Here is a 27,187-nt window from a genome sequence, read left to right as displayed (position 1 = left end):
TGCTGGGCCACCTTCTTACCATGTAAGCCTGGGAATGGCCCTCTAGAATGTGAGGCCAGACTACTTAGGTGGCTGAGCTTGGACATCAGCTGTGTACAGAAGCCGCTGGGAAAGGCCATTGCCCTACCCCCGTTGACCTTCTGATGGAAAGGAGGCTTTGTCCCATGAACTTGGTGAAACCCCTCCCACCAGAGGTGGGAAACGTGAAATAATATCAACCACTAAAAATTATAACATAGAAGAAAAGTTATGATATAGAAAAATGTTCTCAATGCAATGTTGAGCAAAAAAAAAGTACAATATTGATCATAGGAGAAGCTCCCAATTTAAGTTTTAAAATTTAAAATTTATTAATTCAAATATGTATTGAGAAAAAAGATAAAAAGTTTATGCAACTGAGAGTCAGCAATGGCTACTTCTGGATGTTGAGATCACAGGAGCTATTTTCACGTCTTCTTCTTATGCCTTCACTGTTTTCTAAATGTTTGACATTGCACAGAGGTTACTCTTGCACTAATAAAAATAGTATTTGAAGAAATTATAAGAAAAAAATAGTATACACAACCACATTCTAATGAATTTGAAACTGAAATTTCATATTGGGAAATCTCAGTAAATAAAATATTTTCTTGGCCAGAAAGTGACCAAAGAAAAATAATAGATTTATATACACAAAAAGAAACACACCCATGTGTTATTGGAATTGTGGGTGATTTCTTTTTTTCTGAACATCCATGTTTAGTTTCCAAGATTTCTCCACCGAATATGTATTAATTTTATAATCAGAAAAAAACACACAAAAACCTAAAGGAAAATGAGGAAACAGCCATAGCTTCCTGCGCTGTCGGAATATTGAGCGCTGCAGGGAACTATAGAGTAGGGGATGCAGACGTCGAATGGCCAGCTTCAGCTGAGTAACAGCTCAGCCTCGGCGCCTCCATTCCCTACCAGCAGTTCTCCCTCGACCTTCTCTGACATGAACTTCACCGCAGCCCCCGGAGGGAGGCATCTCGCTCTTCAGATTTTTACGGGTGAGGACACTGGCCACCCAGCACGGTCACTTGCTCAAAGAGGCCCAGGTCACGTAAAAAGTCGGAGGGCTTCGAATCCAGATCAGCCCACTTTCAGAGCGCAAGCCCTTTCCACTACGGGAGTACTTTTTATGATCATGTCACAACCAGAACCTCCGAGTTGTTGTAAACTCTTAAGCCACAAGGCAGAAGAAGGGCCTCCTTCAGGATAAGTACAATCTGTTCAGAATGTGCAAGTTTTCGTGAAAATATTACTGAAATCAAAGCATTGCACACTACTTTATTTATTATTGTTATGGTAGTTGAGATTTTTGTGGGATTTGTTTTCCATTTCACTTCTGTAAGCCTGCTAATGCTTTAGAGCAACATTTCAATTAAAGGGGGAAAAACTATTTTCCTAGGAAAAAAAAAAACCTTGATGATGTTTTTCATCCTTCTTTCATATGGTTTTGGGAAATTCTCTCCTCCTCCTCCCGTTGTCCCATGTCCCTGGCCCCTGGAAAGTGCACTCTTGCTACTCAAGCTGCTCTTCGAACATCCCCAAATGTTTGTAAGAAACTAAATTGGCAGAGATAAAGTTCTGAAGTGCTGATGACGTCGTCGACAGTTCTACCTGAGACGTGGCAACTCACTCTGGTACTAAGGCAACCGAAGCCCAAGCCTGGGAGTCCCTGATCGCGTCAGAGGCTCTGCTGCCTTCAGGGATGACGACAGAGCATGGGGAGGGGGTTCCAGGACTGGAGGAGCCAGGCCAGGGGTCTCTGAGAAGAGAACAACCTGCTCCACTCACTTACTTACTTGCGGCTTCTATGGGCACCAGATACTACTGGCCCTCGAGCAGCTCACGGTCCAGGTTTGGTGTAGGGCAGGTAGAATTTAGAAAGTGAATTTCATTCTGCTGACACATCCGTTAAAGCTGCAACACTGTCATTTCTGAGGGTGCTTCCTAGAACTCTGGGCACACCTGAGGAGCTCCTGGGGGCTGTTCAAGGGAGGGGTGGGAGAGGTGAGAGCTCTTCACCCACCACCGCTCCCCTCCCTTCAACCACAGTAGCTCTGCCAGGATCTGTTTGATGTACTTGGATTCCCCATCAGTTTCATTTAGGATAAGAGTGGCTTTTCAAAGTTCAGAAAGAATCCCTGTTTGAACGCATTGACACAGTGGGATGGCAGGTGAGGGCTTCACGGCTCAGAACATCGCAAGAATCGAAGCAGTTCCAACCTACACAGGCCCAGGACCACCCTCCTTGCTCTAAAGGCCTCTATGTAGCTGAGGAAATTGATGAGCAGAGCAAAAGCAAGAGGCAAGCTCAGGGTCACAGCCATGTCTCAGCAAGAGCCACAGCAAAATCTGGGGGCTGTTGGGGTCGCTATTCCATCCCAGAAACTCAGACACAGGCTTTTAGTAAGAAAATCCCACTTCCAAAATGCTTTTACTTATAAAGTCCCATTTCTGTGCAAAAATACAGAAATCAGTAGGATTTTATTACATTATTATTATTGAAATTAATCTTATCAATGATTTCTAATATTATTATTGAATATGGAAATGAATTTTGAGCTGCCTGCCACTCAAGGTAAACAGAAACCTACTACGTTCCCTAGTTCTGGCTGATGAGGAAACATCGATTGTTTTTAAGGGAGATTATTTTGTGGAGAACAAAGAAAAAGACTTAAGCTCTTTTCTGATGGTGCAGGCCAACGAATCCAAAGAGAAGGACATCCCACCCAGACTGACTCTTTCGGCCCACCCATAGGTCAGTGTGCGCTCACCCACTGAACCCCTCCACCTTCGTTCAGTATGAACGAAACCACTGATTCTGTGAATTGAGAAATCGCACCTCGTGCTTTTCCGTGTCTCGTTTTTCAGGGTTACATCCATTACCGCACACTTGGCATTCTGAGTCACTTAAGTCTGCACGTAGTTCGTAGAAGAAAAGAGCAGGGGGAAAGAGAATAAAAATATCTGTGCTTTGGGGCACTGAGTACCCCACGCGCTACCTCACGATGTTACCTGACACTGTGGATTCCTACTCTGTGTCTCTCTTGTCCTGTGCTCCGTGAAATCCACACGCTGTCTCAGTTCATTCCTACCACACCACCACCCTTGAAAGTGGCTCCCGGTCTCACAGATCAGAAAAGCCGAGAACTAACGAGGCTCAGAGCTTGCCCTGGTTCCAAGTGTCTTCGGTCAGAAACCTCAGCCCCCGCTGATCAAGTTACTCCAAATCCCAAAACAATAAGATCAAGTCCCTACCTTTGGTGACCTCAGTCTGGCAAACAGAGACAGTCATCATTCAAAACACAAACAAACATGAACCAAAAACAAACATGAAATCACAGACAGTGTCGCAAGCTGGGGGGCGGGGGAGGGGGGCGGGGAACAAACCAGGAGAAGCCTTGGGAGGCAAAGCAGGAGGACCAGGTTTAGTACGTTCCAGGGGTGATCAGGAAGGCCTCTCTGAGGAGGTGATAATTCGCTGGAACTGGAAGGTGAGAAGCAGCCAGTGAACCAAGAGCTGGCTGGAATCTACAAGCACTGGGTTTGCACCAGGCAGTTCGGGAGGCTGGGACCACCTCCAGTGCAGCCGCTCTGACAGCCCTACGAGGTTGGTGTCCTCGGCCATCGCACGGACTCACATGCTGGGGCTCAGAGAGGTTCAGTGATTTGATCGGCACCACACAGCCAATAGCAGCCAAGCAAAATTTTAATCCAAGCACATCTGGCCCAAACCTCTGCCCTGAGCATTGACCTTGTTTGGTTTGACTCAATGATTTATCAGCTACCACCACTGGCCGCTCAGTTTACACTGGGTCAGCTAGTTAACTAGTTAGTAGTCCACGTATACATTCTCAGACATACTCAGCCTCCTTCCAAAGAGGATTTGAAGGACTGGATTCTCTGTATTTGTTGGAGTCTCCTGAAAACGGAGCCACCGCTGCAGCTGGGCTGGCGATACAGCAATCCCGTGAGGATGTCTTCTCTAGATACAGGTTCAGACTTTTTAAGAAACTCACAGCCAAGATGTCCAATGAGATGCTTAGGAACCTTCTCACCCTCGGTTGGGTGTCCGCCCAGGATGCTGCTGTTCAGTCTGCAAAGATTGTTCGCATACCTGGAAACTCAAGCCCCTTTTTAGCAGGCCAGACACCAAGCACCAAGCAAACATCGCCTGGAGAGTCAAGTGGGGGGCTTCAAGCTCTGCCTGTCTCCGCTGCCATCATTTTGAACATGGGCGTCATCATGGGAGCCTCTTCCACCCCCTCCCCGCCCTGACTCGAGCTGCACAGCAGAGAGGGAGCGGCCCGGAGCAGCAGAACGGGCTCGTTCTGACCCTCTGGCTTCCTTCCAAGCCTGCCGGTTGATGAAACCCATTGCAATGATCTCCATGAAATACAGGAAAATGGGTCACTCCCCAAATTGCCAAGTCTGCCAAAAATAGGTATGTTACATCATGGCCACACAGGACCTGACTTTTTCTCAACCAGGTGTGCAATTGGTGGTTGGGGGGTGGGTTCTAAGTAATTTGCCAGCTGAAAAAAGAGGCTGCCATTCAGGGAGCCCTTATTAGCCTAGAATAACAACCTGAGTGTGTTCCAGGCGCTGAGAACTATTCTCGGCCCTTTGCCCCATTAACTCGGATATTCTCACTACGGGTCGGCTGTGGTGGGAGGTGGGAGGTGGATGTTGTCGTCATCCCCAGTTTACAGGTAAAGAAACCAAGGCACGGAGAGCTTGCATCACTTGGTGGAGGTCCCCAGCCAGAGCTCCCAGCTGCACACTCTACTGCATCTTATGCAATGAAACGACTTTTCGAAATCCTATAAGAAGGTTTTCATCACACTACTCAGGCGAAAATCAGAACCTCCCATCCAGCTGTCATTATGGACAAACAAGGAAAGATGGAAATGGCAGGGATGACATTAGCAGGTGGTTTTCAGAACCCGGTTTCACGTTGATGACATGCAGGAACCACACAGCACCAAAATAAAGAGTAAACATGATGGAGGGGGCATGGAGGCTGGACCTGGGGAGCAGAGATTAGAAATGATGTTAAAAGTCTTCCATTACGGGGCCTGAATTTGCCCCTGCCCGTGACACATCAGTCCCCTAGTTCTGCTTGCCCAGTCATTTGCAGGGCCTGGCCCTCAGGTGAAATCAAGCCCAATGCACCAGGAGACCTTCCAGGAGACGGCGCTGCATCCGTGGGCATTGCCAGGGCCTCTGCCCCCTGGGCTCCTAACCACCCAGCTCCCGAAGGACACGCCTCCCCCAGGCAGCTAGTTTTACATGAGGTGGTGATGTGTGAATTCAGTGAGGAGCTCGGAACGACGGCGAAGTTAGCTTTTTCCTGCAGAGAGGCCGTTCCAGGAAATCATATTTTCAAGGTAGGGATTAATTATTCCTGTAGTGACACAGTATTTGGTCTCCTCTTAGCTCTGAGCAAGAATGAGACAGGGCGCTGCAGACAGCACCCGGCTCCTGCCTCACCCTCCGCCCCTGCCCCAGGCAGACAGGAGGCTAGAGACCCCACAAGCTCACTGTTTTCAGCAGTGGGAAGAAACCAGCCCACGGGTTCCCCAGGGGACACACTGGTGTGGCCGGCAGCTTAGAGTCCTAGTGAAAAGCCGTAGACTCCTGGGTGCCCGAGGTCCAGAGGGACCCAAGAGAAGATCTGCTTGGCGCAGCCGCGGCCGGATCGAAATGGAGCACGAGTTACAGAGGCCATTGGAAATGTTCTAATAGCCATAGTAAGGAACAGTAAGTAAAAAAAAAAACAGGTGAAATTAATTTTCATGTTAGTTACCCTATCCAAAATATTATCACCATAGCATGAAATCAATATAAAATTACTGAGTTATTGAACTTCTTTTTTAGAAACTAAGTTTTTGTATATTTTATAGTAATAGTATGTCTAAATTTGAATAGCTACATGTGGGCAGTGGCCACCGTATAGGACAACAGAGGTCTAGCTCATTGCTCCATCTGGATTAACACGAACCTTCTGCAGCACCCGCCCCGAACCCCAGGAATTACCCAGCTCTCTGCTATTCAAGTGAGGTCAATGGCAGCATCAGCATCCCTGGGCTTATTAGAAACGCAGAATCTCAAGCCCCACCCAGGACCTATTCAAAACAGAACCTGAATTTTAACGCTCTCCCCACGAGATTCATTTAATCAAGAAACTCTGAGAAGATCGTTGCTTCTTCTTAAATACTTCCAGCGACAGGGGACTCACTACCTCATCCCCAAGGAAGCCCATGCTGTCTTCAACTGGTTCTAATGATTAGAAAAGCGTTTAACCTTCCTCCATTGAGTCTCCAAGAGGCGGGCCCTGTGCTGAGTGTATCACATAAATGATCTTGTGTAAGCCCGGCACTGTCCTGTGGGATAAGGGCTAATTTGGGCTCCTTTTTTTTTTTTAATATACATGACAAAATGGAAGACTCAAAATTGTATATAACTTGTCCCAAATCACATGGCCAGCCAGCAGCTCGTCTCAGTAGTGGTTTTCTTAGCCACTCACTACACCAGGGCCCCTGGTACCTTCTGCCCGTAGCTCCTCCTACAGCCCTGCCTGAGGCCATTGAAACCCTGGAGACTTCCTTCTTCCCAGTCAAGTGTTGTCCTTACTCAGTAAAGTTGGTCTTCAGCTCGCAGGCTTTGTATTTTGGCCGGTTTCACTTGCTACAGATTTCATTTCTTTTGATTCAATATCCCGTTTACTGCTTAATAAACCCTGTTGGTACCTGCCTGCTCAGCATTTCCTTTCCTCATCGAGACTTAGGGCAAGTTTAGAAACTGGCAACCAAGCAAATAGACAGAAATTAATAAAAGCCTATGATGTCATTAGGTAACTCGAACATTCCAGGTGTCCAATTAAACAGGGTAGGTGGCTAGAGCAATTATGTGAGGTGCACATGTTATGGGAAGGACCCCAATTATACAAGCTCGTGTAGAGGAACTACTTTGAGGAGGACACCAAACCTGCCACGGAATGTTGGGAGGTAACAAGCAGGATGGGGGGAAGAGTCACTGGAAAAAGAAAGATGGTGAGCAAGTGGTGAAGGGGTTGTACCCCTTAAATGTCACGTTAGCCCCAGGAAACCGGAAGAACATGGTGCTCCATCTGTCTGTCTTTCCACCAAGAACCAGGATTGCTGACGGCACGGCAGAGGGCTGAGCATCAACAGGAAACATATTCTGCTGTCTCAGCAATGAACAATATTCCCAATTTCAAAGACAAGTCATTTGTGTTGAATAATAATAGTGGAAATCACTGGAAGACACACTGCTATTTGGTGAAGAATTTGATGCTTATTAAATGACTATCTATCTCTTCATCTTTCCAGGAGATGCAGAATCACTGTGCGTTAGAGGGACAATGGGCGTAGCATTGCAGCGGGAGGAGAAGAGGCATGAAAGGGGGACAATGAATTAGAGTCGATGGTGTCGATTCTACAGAAATAAAACATCTTTGTGCCCATTTGCTTCCACGTCACCTGAAATGCCTGCACCGATTTTCCCCAAAGACAGAAGGTGTATTTGGGGTAGCCAGCCTTCAGATAGTGTCTATGTGGAACATGCCACATTCACTTGGAGATCCCAGAAAAATCTACAGCCATCCTCCTGAGTAACCAGAGCCCTTTTCATATCATTGATAAAGGAATGAATGTCAGACACATCGAGATGTCACGAACAGAGAAAACAAACAGTGGTTTCACATAGGAGTCCCGACTTTAAACCCTAAGGGCAAACCATCTGAACCGAGCCTGTGGCTGAGAACGTAGATCTTTCTGACACGGGTATTTCTATGCAGCTGCAGGCCCTGGTCGATTACAGATGGGTAAGGGTCTTGTCCAACACAATTCAGGGAACGGCAGCTGGTGTGAGATACGCCCCAAAGAGTGCTGGTGCCCACTCCATTGTCATGTCGTTCCTTCCATTCATCCAACACTCCACGTCCACGTTTGGTGTCCTCCTGCGGTACACAGGTCTGAGTTTCCAGAATAAGTGAGTAAGGTTCCAGCCAACAGAACACTGTGTTTGGTTAACATGCAACAGATTCTTTGGGATGGAATTGCATGCTTAGGGCCAAGGACAATGCTTAGCTCATACTGGGCATTCAGTATAAATCTGTCAGCTGACTGTCCTTGGAGACCTCACTTTTATGTTCTAAAGCTCTCCCTCTGTAGCTGTAGGCATGACAGCAGTAGATACTTCCTGGAGGTTTACTTTGTCCCAAGCACCATGCTAAATGTCCCATGACATTGACCCAGTGAGCACCCACCTGGCAGGAGGAGACTGTGGCCATCATTTTGATCTCTCATGAAAGGAAACTAAGGTGCCAGGAGATTGGGTAACACGTCCAGTCCCCGCCCCCTTCCAGTGAGTGGCAGGACTCAGATTCAGCCAGAGGTTGCCGGCCTCTGGGTTTGGAGCCACCTCACTCCGATGCATCATTATTATATTCACTCTGGACATCAGAGAATCAGAGGGACCTAAACTGCCCCTTCTCGGGGGGGAAGGGGAAGGGAGGTCGCTCTGCAGCAGGAACCGTCCCCCTTGAAATGCGCCTGCAGCAGCTTCTCCGGAAAGCCCATGAATTCGCTTCTTCCGCAGTGTGAAAGTCATTTGGGAACCTGGGCCCTGTGCCAGGCACTACAGATAGAAGGATGAATAGGTTCCTGCTCTCCAGGAATCACAAGCTGGTCTGGGGGGCAGATGAAGAGATGCGCACTGTTGATACAACGTGGCACTGAGGCAGACTTCTCCAAATGCTGTCGTGCTGGCACCAGCAGGCTAGGCCCTGAACAGGGTGTGGGGACGTGGCAGACCCTGCCCTCTTGTGGATTACAACTCCTCTGCCCCCCAACAGTTTAGGAGCTAGGCAGTCCACCCTCGGTCCCAAATGCAGGGTCAAAACCAAATGTGTTTGAGGCATGCAGAGGGAGTGAGATCATTGTGAGGTGAGGTCATTGCCACTCTCCAGGAGATGAAAGCAAAAACAGGCCTGACAGATGCCCCGAGTGTCCCTGTCATTTTTAAGCATTTCCCTGGAGACAGTTCTGTAGGAGAATGGGGATGGCAGTGCTTGCCATGGCCACATCTGCACGGCAGTCCTCGCTGAGGGCCCCACGGCTGCCTTAGCCTCCGAGCTCCACTCGGGTTAGAAAAACCTCAGGAGAATATCATCTTGGTCCAGGGTATACTAGGTTCAATCAACCTGGGTCAGTGACTGGGGATCGCTGAGGGTCAGTGGGGTCTATAAGCTCCTCGAACTTAGCTCTGACTTTGAATAACATGGACGAACTGCCTTAACACTCAGAAGGGTAACATCTAGTGGAAATAGCCTGGAGAGCTTTCTCCAGAGGGCCGCGCAGGCACGCCCACTTCACAGAGCCCTGGCCAGGGCTCTGGGGAGTCCTCCCGGCCTCCGCTGGACCAATTTTCCAAAGTGCTCTGTAATTAATGCCTCCCCAAAGAGATCCTCTCCGTGTCGCTGAGAAGAGAAAAATAAAAGCATTCCTGCAACCGGTTTTTTTTTTTTTTTAACCAGGGGCATAGCAGATTCATTTTTAACCAACTCAAATCAAGTACCCTGATGTGAGTAATAACAGAAGTCACCACTAGACAGGACACTCAGGCTGTCAAAGGCCAGTTGAGCATGGTTGTCACTTTCAAAAAACAGAAGTAGCTTTGACGTAGAGTTTGCAGGAGACATTGCTATTAATAGAACAGCTGGTTGGTTTTATTTTTTTTTCCTATGGAATTTCTGCAAGAGAATAGCTGGTTTAGTCTTTGCGGCACCTGGCAGAGAGTCTCTTAACTATAATCTGTTTCTCTACAATGCATGGGTTTATTCATTTACTCGCCAAGTATTTATTGAGCACCTACTAAATGCAAAACACTCAAAATAGATGCTAGAGAAAACTGACAAAGTCCCTGCCCTCATGGAGTTTGTATCCCAGTGGAGGAGACAGACACATATAAAATGATAGGATACACCTGTTAAATGTATTACAATTTGTGGTAGATGCTTTCCCCCAAAAAAGTAGAAACAAGAAGTGACTGATTTTAGAGAAAGATATATTTGGGATTCAGGCTCAGAAAGAACCTCCTTACAAGGGAACCATCATGCTTCATTCAAAAAGGAGCCCCCTTGCAAAAGGGCCGGGAAAGGAATTTCAGGTCTGAGGAACAGCTCGTGCAAATGTTCCGGGGCAGGAGGGAGCACAGCTTAGCTGGTGAGGCTGAGCCAGAACCAGTGGGGCTGCGGTGTGTCCAGTGACGAAGGGGCTGAGGGAGTATGCGGGGCCGAGCCAACTGCTCCGTGCTCCGAAGGTGGCCTGTCTTCACCACCCTCCTGCCGGGCTTCCCTTAGCAACTCACCGCAACAGGTCAGTGCCTGTCTCCCCTCCCCACCCCCCACCCCACTTCGCATCCCAGCACTCTTCCGAGGCTTCATAAAGAAAAAAGTGACACACTCTGGCCACCCTCTGCTTTGTTCCAGCAGTTTCTGCAGTGATGAAGAAGCAGGATCCACAAAAAAGAACTCGCGTGACGTTCCCCCAACACACGCGGGACTTCCCGCCCCATCGAGCCGGCCCGGGGTGGCTGCAGTCAGTATGCTGCCACCGTCGTTGGTAATAATTGTTGCATTAATTGGTGCTGTCCAGACCAGACAGAACGTAAAAGATCCCACTGTGTCCAATAATTAATGTTTTTCCCTCACTGCAACGCCATTAATAAGGGGCTCTTCCAAGAACCGAGTAATTGGCTGCTTGGGCGTCATTAGGGTATTTATAGATACGCTTTGGTCTGGAGACATAGTGGAAAGCTGATTATGTTTATTTAGGCTCTATTATCTTTCTCTAATGTGTTATCCTGCGTTCCGATCGTCCCCATTCTCTGGGCCCTAAAGATACAGGGCACAGTCACCGTGTGATTCCAGTGACCAGCAACACAGCTTTCTCTGCTGTGGAGGGGAGAGGTCCCGGTCGTGGGGGCCCTCCACAGGTTCCGCCTGCTCCCACTCATCCACCACGACCCTTCCCCTTCCACTGAGAAATTTGGAGCAAGGCTCTCACAAATACCAGAAAGACAGTTTCTCCTAATTAAACCTCAGAGGAGCAGAAGTGTCTTGGGTTTGTGATTATCTGAAGGGTTTCTGAAAATGTAAATCTGATTGGAAAAGCAGTGCTTTGAAAAATAGAGGGCGGAAGACGCTTGGGTTTGAGAAGAGCTCAGAGCAGTAGAAAGCAGTGAAATCTCAGCCGCTGATCAGCCCTGGCAGACCCACACACACGTCTCCCTCCACCAGCAAGTGTCCATGGGGCCCTGGGACGTGGACACAGGGCAAGCATGCTGCTTTCTCTCCCTGAAGACTTCGGTCCATTTGTTCTTTGCTTGAACTTTGATGAGATTTCTTATGTTTTTTTTAAAGGTATAGGTTTACACAACAGTGTGAATGTGCCCAATGCCACATTATTGCACAGTTGAAAATTGTTAAAGTCATAAATTTTGTTTTATATATTGCTACACTATTACCGGGGGAATAAATGGAATAATACAATTTCTAAACTGAATTTAAAGTATAAGAAAAACTATGGCTTTACCTTTGCAACTGTAATATTAATTTTAGAAACCAAACAAACTTCTAAGTAGCCTTGTCTGTACACAAAGCTACACTCAAGTTAACTTTTAAAACCCCTGAAATTACCAACAATAATTCAAGGCAATTATTTTGTCAGTTGGGTGACCTGGACCCAATGGGGCTGTAGAGTGAACTCAACCTTATTTATCTTCACCAGTTCTTATTACACTTGTCTTGGGGACAATTTCTTATTCTCTCCTGGCTGTCATCTCACATGAGTCCATAGCTTTTTCTGTGGCTCTGATAAAATGAAGAATCCAGACCCATCTTATAATTTTTAAAAGCACAGTTCAATGTGTTCGTGTGTCTACACTCCACGCCCGCGTGGTGTGCTCCACGTACCCCCAATTCACATCTCTCATTGCACTGGAAGGGGGGGAAATGTAGGATTCAGAGCCTGAAAATCTGGGTTCCAAGTTCAGGCTTTGGCCGTGTCCCAGTGCAGAAGGGGGAAGAACACATGCAACCTCATCAGGCTTCAGTTTGCACACCCGGGAGATGTGGCTGCTGCTAACATGTGCTTGGCAGGGTCAGGGTTGGAAAGACGTGAGGTGACACATGTGATGGCACCTGGCTCCTGAAGAAAAGGAGCCCCTTGACTATCGGTCTCTCCCCATCTGACCTTGCACTTGTGAAACACTTGACACTCAGGGTTCTCTGCCTCCTCCCCTCTGCCTGTGAAGAACACCTTCCAGGTCCCTGTCCTGCCTCTCTCTGGTTTTGAAATAAGCTCCCTGCAAGTTGATCTGTGCATGAACGTGTGATGTAACTTTGCACATTAAATGTGTAATGCTTTTAGAAAAACGATGGCTTTCTCCCCCCCCGCTCATAACCGCCCCCTCCGCGCCACCGCTGGGACCAGGTAATTTGCGGGCGCATCTGCGGCAGGTGGTGTGGAATACTCTCAGAGATATTCTTAGATCCCGGCCTGGGGTCTAAAGGTTGAGACGCTGACCCCTGGGACCCAGTGATGCCTGCAGCATCGGTCTGGTGATGGGAGTAAGCCTGGAAGGCCTGTGAGCTGGGCTGGGGGCGAGCAGGTGACCAAGATCAGCAGGGAGACCAAGGACTAATGTCAAAGTCAAGGAAAGGGGGCGGGCACTCCCAACCCAAACGCACACCTATTCCTTATTTATCAGGTGCTAACTTACCATATATTATCTGGCCCGAGCAAGCAACTTAACCCCTCCGGGCCTCAGCAATCTCCTGGGCTGGGGAGAAGTACAGACCTGCTCGGCTCTGGGGCTGAGGGTGTTCTGGTTGGTAGCACTTTAATTTACAGAGTGCCTGCTGGGCAGCCAGCATTGTGCCAGGTGCAGGAGGGAGAGGGATGGAGGATCAAAGAGGAGGAGAGGAAGTGAAACCATCCCCCCTCCCTGAAGGAACCCATCACTCTTCTCAAAGTCTTGCCACCGCGCCTCCATTGTCTGAGCATAAAATCCCAACTCGGCATGAAAAGCCATACCTAACTAGGACCTCTCCTGGGCACTTCTATCAGACATTTTCTAGCGCTCCTTTGTCATCCTGAAACAAAATTCCGAAGTACTGTAGTTTACCTACACATAAGATGTTGAAATCAATAGAATGCATTCACTTTGATATAAAGGGAGAAAAAGAAGTAATTTGTAATAAAACCCATTTGCGTTTCAGTTTGCAGATTCTCTGACATGACTTCACTGATCAGCATGAGGACTTGTGTTTGTGCCTAAAACCACAGTGAATGCTACAGGTGCTCACACAGACCGGCCACAGGTGCTCACACAGATGGGCCACAGCTACTCACACAGACTGGCCACAGGTGTGTTGTTTGGTGGCCCGAATACCAGGGCTGATGTCCTGACTGATGTGATTTTCCCGACGTGGTGAAGACTGCTGGGTGATATTCTAAACTACGCCTAGTGCAACCTTCCCTCAATGCATACATCAGTTCCATTCCTAGACAATTCAATGTATAATTAACAGTGTGTTAAAATTACCTTCTGTTTATGTGGACAAGAGAGTTCTTTCCCTGCTTACATGATTAGATGTTGCCTTTCACATACATGAATATCCATGAAGAAACCCCAGAGTCATGTGGTGCCCACGAGTGTCCACCTTTGGCTATTTCATACACGGCTCAAAGTCTTGGATCCTTGGCCCCTTCTCACTGAATTTATGGCCTCCCTCTCCCTCGCCCCCAGAACCCGCACATAAACATCCTAAATAAACACCAGGGAGCAATATTGCCCCCCTTGGGAACCACCGATCCAGCCCCTGCCTACCTCTCCAACACTGGTCTTGTCTTCCTCTCCCCTGGTTCACCGTGTTCTTGGCCACACAGCCTTCTCCATTCTTCCAGCTCATCAAAGGGCCTTCGCACCTGCTCTTCCTCCCACCAGGACTGCACTCCCCCGCTGCTCACACGGCACCTTCTCGGCCTTTGGGTCTCAGCTCACAGAACATTTCCGTGACAGCAGCTTTCCCTGAGTGCCCTCATCTACACTAACACACCCCACCACCCTGCTCATCTCCACTGTGTCACCCATTTTTGTCCCTCGGGGCACGCATCACCCCTGTAATGAGCCTGTTCCAGGCTCTCTCCGCACCAGACCAGCATCAGCAAACTTTTCTGCAAAGGGTGAGAGAGCAAATATTTCAGGTTTTGTTGTCCGTATGGTCTCTGTCACAATGACCCAACTTTGTCTTATAGCTCAAAAGCAGCCATAAGAAATATGTAAATAAATGGGTGTGCCTGTGTTCCAATAAAACTTTGTTTGCAAAAACAGTAAATAAAATGCAGGGGGTTGGATTTGGCCCATGGGCAGTAGTTTGCCAGTCCCTGCTGGACTTTTCAGTTCCAGGTCTGTCTCTTTTACTCATGAATTCTTCAACTCTAGCATGGTGCAGGGCCTATGGTGAGGGCTGAACAAGTGTATGTTCAGCTGGAAGATACGAATTTGTTCAGCTGGGAGGAGGAACAACGAAAAACACGAGACACCTACCTACGCTTAGCACCTACAGAAGCATTTACATGTTGGTTGCACAACCAGCATTATCAGAATTCTGAGAAGGGAAGGCAGGAGACTTCAAGGAGGGCTTCCTGGAGGAAGTAGCCCTGAATAGCAGCTGAAGGAAAAATGGAATTTGGGTGTGGTAATTCTCGTATTCATTTGGTCAGTCATTAGTTCATTCACTCATTTGGGGACTTCTGCTGAGCGTCTGTGCAACCCGGTCACACTTCTGCATTCCCGATGCTGAGGAAAGGCCTGGGTTCCCCAGAGCCTGGCTCAGTAGTGCCATGAACAGACCTTCAGCCTACGACACCTCCAGAGCAGCCAACCCCACTGTGCCATGCTTGTGAAATGAGTGTGCACCTGTCCTCCGCATCCCCGTAGTCCTTGCCCTCCAACCCCCCTGGTCGCCCCGACCACAGCCCACCCCTGACCCCTCCACCACCCACCCGGGGAGGGGTGCCATAATCATGAGTCTGCAGACAGAGCCCTAGGGGGACGCTGAGCTGTGGTGCCCCTGAGCCATCAGAGCATCAGGACATGCCACCAGTCATTTTTAAGTAAGGGACATCTCAGGGGCATGATGGGCACCTGGAGACGATGAGCAACAATTCTATAGTCTTTTAAGGAATTATTTTAAGTTTTTTAAAAGGAGTCAAGGTTGTCTCCACTCTTCCCTCTTGGTTTTCTTCCCTCCAAACCTTGCATTGCTGCTATTGCAAAGTTTATGATTCTTTTCCTCTTTGCTTTGGCCTTTTTGAAACTCAGAGCCACATACGCAGCCCGCAACCCGCAGGACCCTAACGCTGGCTACACGATAAACCCTCACTTGTACCTTGTCTCCTTTCCCTTGGATTTCTTGTCTATTTGGAAATCTCAATGGATGCATCTCTGTAGTGCAGCTCAGGTCCCTCCAGAGATGAGCCAGGTGCCCTCGGACACCCATGTCCCCACCCCTCCTACCTGAACCCATTTCATTAATATTGAACTTAATTGTTTGGAAGTTAACTTTAAACCAATTTATTATTAGCATTTCACAAGTAATACATTTTCTGTCTGCCAAAGAGGGTTAAAAATAAACTAATTTCTCAACATAGCATTGGTATTGTGTCATAAAAACAAACAAGAAAACATTCTAAACAGGGATTCTAGACCATGACCTTCTTCTTGCCTGAATCTCAGCTCTGTCCCCTGCAGTGACCCTGACTTAGTGTTCAATGTAGGGCAGCTGTGCCACCCTTGCAGGGAACACCTGGAGAGAGGGGACCACAGCCCAGACACCACCAAGGGTCACGAATGGCAAAAATCCCCAAAGGTCTGCTCTTAGCAGAGTGACAAAGAGCCAACCGCTCCTCACTCCTTGGTGGGCCCATTCAATCAATCTAGTAGTTCTGGGCGCTGCACTGTGCAGAGCTCTGGGAAACAGGTGAACGAGAGAAAGTGTGTGCCCTCCTGGACCTCGCCTTGTAGTGGCTGGTCGTGGGGGGACCACAGTAAACAAGGGACCGACCAGGTAAACCAGATAGGTCATGCCGAACTGTGCTCGGAGGGACACGAGGCAGAGGGGGGCAGTAGATATGAGAAGAAAGGCCTCTCAAAGGAGGTGACACCTGAGCTGGCCACAAGGGGGGCAGGGGAGGCACAAGTCAGGAGAGGCACCAGCCAAGGTCCAGAGCCGGAAAGAACGTGGCCATGGATGACGCAGAAGTATAGAGGCTGGCGAGGCTCCCTGCCTCCACAGCCCTGAGGATGCCCGGGAAATGAGGATCAGACAGTGTCACCTGCCTCCTGTGAGAAGGGGACAAGAAGACAAAACACTGACCCTAACAGTGTGAGAACCAAACCAAAGCACAGAAAGTGGGGGTACAAAGCGAGGCTCAGGACCCTCTTTTTTTCCCCTAAAATAAGCCTGTGGCTTTCATGCAAGGGAGCAGTGCTGCCGAGATGCAAAACCGAGGGAGCTGTCGGTCAGCAATTCCAACTGCAAGGGTCTGGTCCCTTCTGGGCCACCCCCAAGAGACCGTGCCGGTGGGCTCCCTTGTCATTCAGGTGCCATCTCGGGGTCTCGGGGACCATGGTGCTGAGATACTGAGAATCGCCAATGACCTTTTATTAGCTGACAAGCAAAAGCTGCTTCCTGTCTGCACCTGCCTTGAGATAAAGCATTCGGGGCCGCTGCAGAAGAGAGACGAATCCACTTGACAGCCAGCAATGGCTTCTCGCCCTATCAATGAGTGTGCAATGCTTTCAACCCTTCAGAAAATAGTCACCCACGCTGGCAATCTCAGGACGCTCATTTGGGGCCTGCTGGGGACGTGGGAACACCAGGATCACGCAGCGGCAAGCGGGGAAGACACAAAACTCTACCTCGCCACCTTTTTAATGAGTAAAATCCTCAGGCTGCTGCCAGGGCCCTCAGAGACCAGCTATTAATGAGCGCTCAGAATAGACCGTGCCTGTTTCATGCGTGTACGGTGGCCTGGGAGAGACACTTCAATTTCCATTTTACATCGACTGCCACATTCAAGTGTCTCCTTAAGGGCAGGAATCCACTTGACGAATTTTGTCTTTAAAGAGACCTGTTCAAAGAGAGCACTCTCTCCGCGCAGCCACGTTCTATACATGAGCACTTTTCAATTTTCAAAGTATATATTTAGACTATGTATATGAAAATCTGGCAGATGTTGGCAGGCAGCACGCACAGCTCTTCCTGCCCCTTGGGGCTATGAGAGGAGGCCTTCGGAGTTTGTCCTCAGATGCGACGGCTTCAGTTATCGAGATGGGGATGGTGCAGGGGACAGGGACAGGGGATGGGGACAGCCTCTCTTTGGTCCTATTTGCAGACCTTGGGACCAGCCTGCAGACCACGGGGGGCACAACTGGATGAGCAATACCATTTCCGGGGCGACGCCACACTCAGCAGGTGAATTGAGATGTGAGGAGTACGGGCGCACTGAGAGCCTGAGCCAGGTAGGACCCGGAGAGGAGGCGTGACCAGCCCCAGTCCACCTGGGAGACAGGTGATGGGGCTGGATTCGGGTGCAGTTTTGCAGGGGTCTATCCCAGATTAGAGGAGGGTCTGGGGAGGAGCAGAAGGGAGGAGGAGGTGGAGCCGAGGGAGGACTCTGGGAGACAGCCTGCATTCGGAGGTCTCACTGGTGCCCGGTCCACACGGGGAGCTGCCGGCTGCAGTGTGAAGTGGGGGTGAAGACAGAGAATGCACCAAGCGGCCTCGTGGTCTGGTGGTGAGAACAACCTCCACCCAGACGTTGACCTGAACAAACTCACCAGCCGTCCCAGCCAGGTCGGGCTGCTATAGAAATACTGCACGTGGTGGTGCTTAAACAACCAACATTTATTTCTTCACAGCCTGCAGCCTGGAGGTCCAGGATCGAGGTGCCAGTAGGGTCAGCGTCCAGTGAGAACTCTGCCTGGCTTGCAGAAGGCTGCCTCCCCACTGTGTCCTCACTGGGCAGAGAGAGAGCTCTGCGATTTTCATCCCCTTTTGAGGGTACCCATCCCACCATGGGGGCTCCACTCTCATGACCTCATCCAAACCTAATTACCCCCCTAAGGCCCCACCTCCAAATACCAGCACGTTGGGGTGAGGGCTGTGATGATATCTGAATTGAGGGGGAACACACGCATTTAGTCTAAAGCACCAGCTGTGTGGACTCGGGCTTAGTTGCCTAGCTTCTCTGAGCCTCCACTTTTCATCTGTAAAATGGACCACATCCCTCTGCCTGCAGGCCTATGGTGAGGAGGATGTGACCTGCCACAAGTCCAGTGCCTGGCACATGGGCGGTGCTGGCTCAGTGGTGTCTGCGTTTGTTTCTGGAGCCCAGTGATCAGAACTCTCCAGAACAGGAAACTGATCCTCCAGTCAACCCCAGAAGACCCACAGGAAAATTTTTCATGAGCAGAAGAAACCCAGAGAAATAGAACTTCTTTTCAAAGGGAACAAGGGATGAAAGTCGTTGACAGTGTGATTTACTGTTAATTTCGTCATTGTTGCCGTCCTCAGAACACGCAGCCCCAGAAGGCACCATGGCTCCAAGTGGCAGTGGCCTCCCAGGGTGTTGCCACTGACTTCAAAGTGTGTTACAAAACTCTGACCAGAGCTCACGTGAATTTTTCCTAATCCAAACAACATTCTCAACTACTTTGGCGAGTGTGAAAGGGGCCACAGAATCAAGCTGTAGCAGAGTCTCCCTGCCACTTCCCCAGTACCCGTTCTCCCATTATTCCCCGCTCATGAGCCTCTGTATTCTTCAAGTAGCAATATGCCAGTTAGAGACTCTGATTCCCAGACTCTCTTACAGCCAGCTGTGGCCACACGACTAAGTTCTGGCCACTGGAATAAGAGTAACATAGGGAAGGACTTCTGGGAAGGTTTTTTGAAAGGGAGAAAAGATGACTAGAGAAAGACCCTTTTGCTTTACCTTGTTCCTCATTCCTACTTCCTGGAATGTGGACATGATGGCTGGAGCTGCAGCAGGCATCTTGAAATACTGAGGATGGAAGCCAAATGTCGGGAATGTCAGAGCAGGAGGAGAGATACTACTCAGCCCCAGGTGATCATGGAGCTGCCGCACAAGCCTACCCAGGACTTCTTGTGCATCAGAAGGGAAACCTTTGTGCATTTAAGTCACTGTTATCTGAGTTTCTCATTAGGTGTGGCTGAGCCTGCCTACTTCAGTATATGAAGTACAATAGCTCTGGGTCTCTGCCAACAACCCATTCTTGGCAAGAGACACAGGTGGGAGGTGGGAGGAAAGGGCAGAGGGTCATGGTGCAGGATACAGTCCAGCCGCGCCTTCTCACTAGTGCCCACCCTGGGTGATTGATCGGTCTCTCCTTATTTCACTTTCTAGAGATCTCCAGCCTTAGCCGAAATCCGATGTGGGACGTGAAGGTACTGCTGCAGGAAAAAGGCAAAAGTCAAAGTGAGCCCTGGTTCCAGTCCTCCCTCGTCTCTTACCAGCCGTGTGACTTTGGGCAAGCCTCAGTTTCCTCCTCTGTGACATGGGACTCATAGTAGTAACACCTAGCTCCGAGGAGGGCTACGTGGATAACGTGAACAAAGTGCCCGGAATTCAGCCCTCAGAAATGAGAGCTATTATAATAGCAGACAGTGGTGAACTGATATTGTTGTTTTCAGAGAGTGGCCTCGGGCAATGGCACATCCTCTCTCCGTAAGGGCGGGGAGGGGGGGCCAGGCTTCAGCCCACGGCAGTGCTCTATTTCTCCCCGGTTAGGTGCCATGGAGGCCACTGCCAGCTGCCTGAGAACCGGAAAGAGGACAGGACTGGAGGGAGGAGACACAGCTCCTGTCACTGGCTCTATCACTAACTAGCTGTGTGACCTCAGGCAAGTTTCTTTTTGAGCCTCAGTTTCCCCGCTCTCCATGAAATGAGGCTTCCAGACTCCACCTCTGAGACCCCTTCCAACATCAAAGTGCAGACGTCCCACGATTACAGGGAGCCCGGAGAACCAGGATCAAAACGGCCAATCCACCTGCTGTACTTGTACCTGCTGTTGATTTCGCCCACGCCCCCTCACCAGCCAGCTGTTCTTTACTGTTGCATTCCTGTCCTATCAAGGGCCTGATGCAGAAGGAGGCATCATTTCTGCAGACAATGAGGCTACTTCCGAGGATGGGAGCAAGGAGAGATTTCAGAGAGCAGTTTGCCTCACTTTACACAAACCTGATGCAAACATTCACATGTGCAAAAAAAAATTTCCATATTCTTGAAGAGCCCTGACTACTGTGTCTCAGTGGGTTGGGCATCATCCTGCAAACCAAAAAGCTGCTGGTTCAATTCCCAGTCAAGGCAGTCCATGCCAGGGTTTCGGGCCAGGTCCCCAGTTGGAGATGTGCAAGAGGCAGCCAATCAATGTTTCTCTCTCATATCGAAGTTTCTCTCCCTCTCTCTCCCTCTCTTCCCCTCTCAGAATGAGTGAATAAAAACTTAAAAAGAAAGAATCATCTAGAAACACAATCTTGCTCATCTGAGTTCCCCACATAGGTGATGGTAAAGAAATTACACTGGGGCTGAGTGTTAGTCCACGGAGCTAGAGGCCCTGATGCATATTCAATCCGCATCATCAATCTAATCCTCCCCATCAGACTCCCATCAGACAAACCTCCCACCCCTACTTTACCAATAGGGCAGAGGGATGGTAAAGTTATATATTTTTATTTAAATTAAGGTCACACAAACAGTAACGGTGGAGCCAGGATTATAACTTAGACCTAATCTAGGTTGTCACCACAGCGCCATAATTTTGAGGCCTGAAATAGAAATGCTACAAGATGACACGGTGCCAGAACTTTGTCCTCAAACCCCTTGCCACTGGCTGGCTGTGTGACCTTGGGGTAGTCACAGAATCCCCCTCTTCTTGGGTTTTCTCATGTGTGGAAGGTGGGCATTGGCTAGATCAGAGCCCCATTCTGTGGAGTGACCCCTGTTGGCGGATCTCCAAGCTGCCAAGATGCCCCTACCTGGCTCCATACTTAATATATACCAGGCGGGCGAAGGGACGGCAGATCGTCATGGAAGCAACGTCCTGGATGGACAAAAGCCTGGGAACCTGGACTTTACGTGCCTTCTCTCGTCTGCCCATCTCCAGAACCCCGTGGAACGTCTCCGTTAGGTTTTCAAATCCAGAGAGGCCTACTTACAAACCTGAATGTGTAACATTTGGGGTATCTGAAACACCTAGACTACCGGGGGCCATCCCCTCTCTAAATACCCACCCCAACACCCATTCCATTTAGCGACTCTCTCCACCCAATAGTTTCTTTAGGGGATAGAGGTCCCCTCATTTGCACTAACGCTTACCTGCGTCAGCCACGTGGTGCCAAATGATGTAACTGCTCTGTGACAACTTAGAAGACTTCTGCAACATAGAGACAGTGCTGCTATAAAAAAATTTAACAGGCCCACAATTGACACCCAGCCCTTTCGGATTTGCTGATGACTGTGATGCCCACGTGTTGCCAACGGCATTTATTGTCTCATAATGTGATTTACTTTTTTCCAGGCTGCTCCCAGTGCCTGCAAGCAGGGGCAAAATGGCTGATGTCTGCAGATGCCATGGAGGCTAATAAAGCTCGCTGTGCTCCCAGCATGCTCTCTGCTGTCAGAAACTGGCAATTAACTTAATAGGGTTCTTGAAATGGAGTCGATCCGGGAAATGCGGCCTGTGTTGACACTCTCCCGCTGATCTAGGCAGCCTCCCGCCATTGACTTGCAGGGTCTGTTTGCTATTTGAATTATTTAGGAGCTTGTTATGCGAATTAAAAAGCAGCACTTTGCAGCATTAAGTCTAATATTTTATGATCTTCAATTGATTAGGTGGGCTTTCAGGATTACATGGAAAGGTTAAGATAAAACACGCCTCAGACAGGCAGCTCTCACCAGTCAGCTTTGCTTTTCAAAAACTGAGATGAAACCCCCCCCAAAAGGCAGCCCTCCATCTCCCTTCCACGTGAGCCTTCTGAAACTTGTTTCTGGACTGTCAAAGAGCTTTTCCACCCTGAGCAAACCTGGTGCCCTGAGTTCACAGGGCCGAGAGGAGCCTGGTCCCCCATTTTTCTACCTCGCTTTTGTCTCCTGCTTGGCACAAAGATACCACTGATGACATAATGCCCAGAGGGACCTTGTCCCAAGCCTGGGCCTGCGAAGGGAAAGGTCTGCTCTGGGTTCCCAGCCACTCACTTGGACCTGGGTGGGCAGCACTGCCACACCTGCCCTTGGCCAAGGGCGCAAGTAGCACACGCCCCATGCAGCGCCAAGTTCACAGATCGCCAAGCTCCAGAGGACCTCCCCTGCTGTGAGCGTCAATGGCAGCCCACGCTGCCAGCTGCCGCCCCCCCGCCCCCCGTCCCCTGGCAGATGACCAAAGCTTTTTACTGGGCATTGCCCATAACTCCCATTCCTGTCCACCCTACCCTGTGGCCAGAGGGATCTTCCCAAAACCCTACTCTGGCTATGACACTGTCCTGCTCAAAAACATTCCATGGCTGCCCATTGCCTGTTGAGTTAAGTATATACTCATCCACCTGGCCCCAGCCTCTCTTTCTAGCCTCATCTGCTAGTGCTCCCATCTGATCAAGCCAAACTGAGCTACTTACTGTTCTGAAAATAAAAAAAACCCTCTCTTTTCTCAACTTTCAAGTTCTATTCATGGCATTCTCTCAATGCATTATGTCTCCCTTCTCACCTATTGAACATCTGCCAACCCTTGATTATGAAAAGAGTAAGTAAGTGTAGAATACAGAGCTTCTTATGTCCCAAGCACTTTACATATTATTGTTTAATCCTTCTAATCCTATGAGCTAGGTGTCTTTATTATCTCCATTTTATACATGGCAAAAGAGAAGTTCAGAGAAGTTAGGTAACTTCCCCAAGGTCACCCAGCTGGCTGGGATTCAAACCTAGGTAGACAAGGCTCATGTCCCGTCCCCATCCTCGGTAAAGCCAGCCCTGCCCCAGCCTGGGTGCCCTCTCTCCTCTGAGGTTTGCTGCATCCGCCGGTACCGCAGCACTGACTCATGCAGGTGGCAAGCACAGGTACACGGCTCTCTTCTCCTCCAGGATGCCAACACCTTGGGACAGTCTGGGCTTCCTTTCTGTCATAGTAGGGTGTACTATGGGCCGCTGTCACAGGATGTGGGGTGTACATAGTAGGGCCAGATTTTGTACCCATGCGGTAGGTGCTGACTCATGCAAGCTGTCAACCTGACCGCAGGGTAGCTCCCCACCAAAAGTGATGCCCTGGATGAGGAACTGGCAGGTCCCTATTGCACTTTCTGGGGGGCAGGAGGAGGCGCAGTGAGTGAAAACACAAGCTCCAAAGGAAGAGAGACTTCAATATGAATGCAGGCACCACTTCTTTTAATCATAAAACCAACCTTGGGGGAAGGACCTAATTCACCTCACTACCCTTTAGTTTTCTCATCTGTAAAGTGGAAATAGTGGTGACCCCCACTCCATAAGGAAATTATCCAAATGAAGTGAAGCAATTCATCAAAAACACTTAGGAGACATAGTCACTGACACACATGGAGGGGTCAGGAAGAGTTAGCTGTCATTACCAGTGAATCGACCCCGGTTGGCATCTCCGACCCACCCCATGCGGCTCGGGCACCCTGGGCCAGACATCTCTGCACCTGGAACATGGGCTACTTAAAACCCACCTCATAGGGTCATGTAGAAGAATTTGATAAAATAACAGAAAGTTCTGAACAGAACACTCAGTATGGTAAGGTCATTATTACTTTATATTAATATAAAACTCACCCAAGTGAGGATTTTTATTTTTATTTTTCTAGGACACCATGACCCCTGAAATCCACAGCCCCTAGCAAACCAAATGATATCTGCACCCCAACCCTACAGCAGGCTCTGAGAAAAAGGGGATGGGGACAGTACAGCCCCGACCTCTAGGGGGCGCTCGCTTTAATAGGGGAAGCAGCCCCTAGAGGGCCCAGGTTGCTGAAGGAAGGAGAGAAGCTGGGCCACATCAGGGCCTGAGCAAAGTCTCTGGGCTGCAGCTGAGAAGAGCTGCGGCCTGATCCTGTGACCTGCCATCCATCACATCTGTAGGCCACGCCGTGAGGATGAGAGCAGGCACTTGGCAATGCCAGCCTGGAGGAGGGTGTCTGCATGATTAGTGATGCATTCTTTGGAGGCCTCAAAGCTCTAAGAGGAGAGGCTGTCAGTAAAATTCCCTAGGTTAGAGGTTGTCTTCAGAACCTCCCTGCTCCAGGGAGGCCAGGAAGTTGCTTTCAGAAACTATCTCACCGCCACTAATAATAACTGATGGGTCAGGTTCTTTAAGGCAGTAAGATCCCACCTGGAGCCACACAGATGAGCTTAAGGGGCCTGGTGGTGGGTGGAGCAGAAAGACTCTGAAATATGTGCAGAATCCTGTATGAATATATGCAGGTACATACACTGGGTAGATAGAGGTTGTATAAAATTCTGTATATGTCCAGATAGGCTAACTACTAGCTGCAGTAACAAATAAGCCCTAATACACTGTGTCCCAGCCCAAGCAGGCCAACAGGAAATAGGGAATGAAGAGAAGGGTTCTGCTGGCCAGGGCTCTGCATCTTCAACACGGGGAGTCCAAAGTCACCCTGAGTGTTGACATTCAGTTGGTGGGTGGAAGAGAAAATGAGTATAAAAGATCTGACAAGAAATTTTAGAGGTCATCCATACATTACTTCTGCCCATACTCCAGTGGTCACAACTCAGTCACATGGGTCCTGTGACCATAAAGAATGTTGGGAAATGTAGTCTCTTCTGTGTACCTAGGAGGGAAAGAAAACTGATTTGGAGAACACATCTCAGAGCCTTTCAAAAGGACTTTTACAGAAGGGAAAAAAGGGCAGGGGATAAAGAAGAATGCTAAATATCATTTGCTTTATATACATTTATTCACTGAACCCTCGCTATTCAATTTTTTTTAAAGATTTTATTTATTTATTTTTAGAGAGAGGGGAAGGAAGAGAGCAAGAAAGGGAGAGAAATATCAATGTATGGTTGCCTCTCCTGCACCCGCTACTGGGGACCTGGCTTGCAACCCAGGCATGTGCCCTGACTGAGAATCGAACAAACAACCCTTTGCTTTGCAGTCTAGCACTCAATCCACGGAGCCACACCAGCCAGGGCTCAACTTTTCATTTTATATCCATTATATAAAGAAGGACTCTGAAGCTCCCAAGACTAAGAGACTTGCATAGGATCACACTGTGGCGGGTGGAGAAGCCCAGAATACACGTCAGGATTGTCTCTTGTCCACAGTGCAACTTTTGCGTGTTACATATTTTGATTGGGAAGGCAAATGTGAATGGAGGAGATAATTTTGAGCTCATATTTTAGGGTCAGCTAATACTAATTGAATGCTTACTCTGTGCTAGATACCATTCAAAATGCTTTTCCACATATCGAAGAATTAACTCCTCTTGATAATTTTATGAGCTACATCCAGCTACTACCTTAACATTATGGATGAAGAAATGAAAGCACAGAGAAGGTAGGTAATCTGGCCAAGGCCCCCCAGCCAGTAAGAGGGAGATTGGGGACTCCACCCCCCATGGCTATGCCCTCGCTCCCATGCATGCACTCATTCAGCACGCAGTCGCCCTGGGCTCCCCCATGAGATCAAGGCTAAGAAGGAATGTGTCTCCCTCATCCTCATGCCCCCACTACACAGCCTAGGTTGCTCCTCCTGCTCAGAAGTCGTGGTCTGATGGCCCGATTCCTCCCAAAGGCATGCGGACACACCACCGGAGTCACCAGCCACTTGGGACCTGGGAGCAGAGCCCACCAGCCCAGGCAGGGTGGGCACTACCATCAGCAGCTGACATTCCTTTCACATTCAATCAACTTGATGGCTTCATGAGGCAGATGTTTACTATCTCTGGCCACTCTGTCATTTAAGCCAGAAGAAATGCAGCTACTGGAGCCAGAAGCAGGTCTGGAGTGAACGTGAAGGGGAACCAAGACAACACTGCCCGTGCTCATGGCACTTGGCTTGTGAAAGCATTGATTCCCTGGGGTGAGGTGCTGGGGATGGGGAGGATGTCTCCTCACCTTGCGTCTGGTGCAAAGCCAAGATGTTGACCTCAAGTTCTTAAAAGCAGCAAGTTGGTGGGTAGGTGAGTGGGGTGGATAGGGTATGAAATAGCCCTCCAGCACTCAGCAGAGAGGTACTCTGGGGGTGGTGGACCCGCAGGACTGAGGAGGGGTGCAGGATGTGAAAGTACCAAGGTTGAGGGAGACGGACACTCAGACAAAGAAGAGACACAGGTCAGAACCAGAACAGAAGAGGCACAGCCCCATGCACCAGGTCTGCGTCAGGACCATACAGAGAGACATACGGCACAGATGCCAGGACTAGGACCAGCTGGACTTGCTTCAGAGCCCAGCTCCTCCACTCATTAGCCTCTCAGTTTCTCGGCCTGTAAAATGGGTGCAATGTCAGTCTCACGCCCCAGGGCTGCCCAGTGGGCTTGAACACACAAAGCACCCAGCACCGGGCCTTGGCGTGAGGCCATTGGAGTGTTGGCCCGGGGGGGGGGGGGCCTCTGAATACAACCCTCTTAGAAAGAGCGCTCCCATCCGCCACAAAAGTAACAGACTTAATTCTCTAATCTTCTGCATCACCAAACAAGATACTTCATTTGTAGCTGTTCGCTTTGTAATTAAAATAATCACCTCTTCATTTTTCATGAGCTGTGTACCTTGATCTTTAAGGTGAGTCAGTCCCCTGTCCCCCCACCCCCCCATGGTGTCCAGCACAGACCAGCACTCACGAAAGTGAGTGTCTCTGAGGTTGACAGTTCACCCAGTCCTCCTGGGAGGCAGGCAGAGCTGACCTCATTTTGCCCACTTTACAGACAAGGAAATAGACACTCCCCAAGGGTTCCAGTGCATGAGCAGCCGCTCTGGGGCTCCAGTTGCAGCATGCTTTGGGTTACACCGAAGGGACT

Source organism: Artibeus jamaicensis, unplaced genomic scaffold, assembly GCF_021234435.1.
Source record: "Artibeus jamaicensis isolate MK-2021 breed Jamaican fruit bat unplaced genomic scaffold, CSHL_Jam_final contig_490, whole genome shotgun sequence".
NCBI lineage: Eukaryota > Metazoa > Chordata > Mammalia > Chiroptera > Phyllostomidae > Artibeus > Artibeus jamaicensis.
This window is presented reverse-complemented; position numbering follows the sequence as displayed.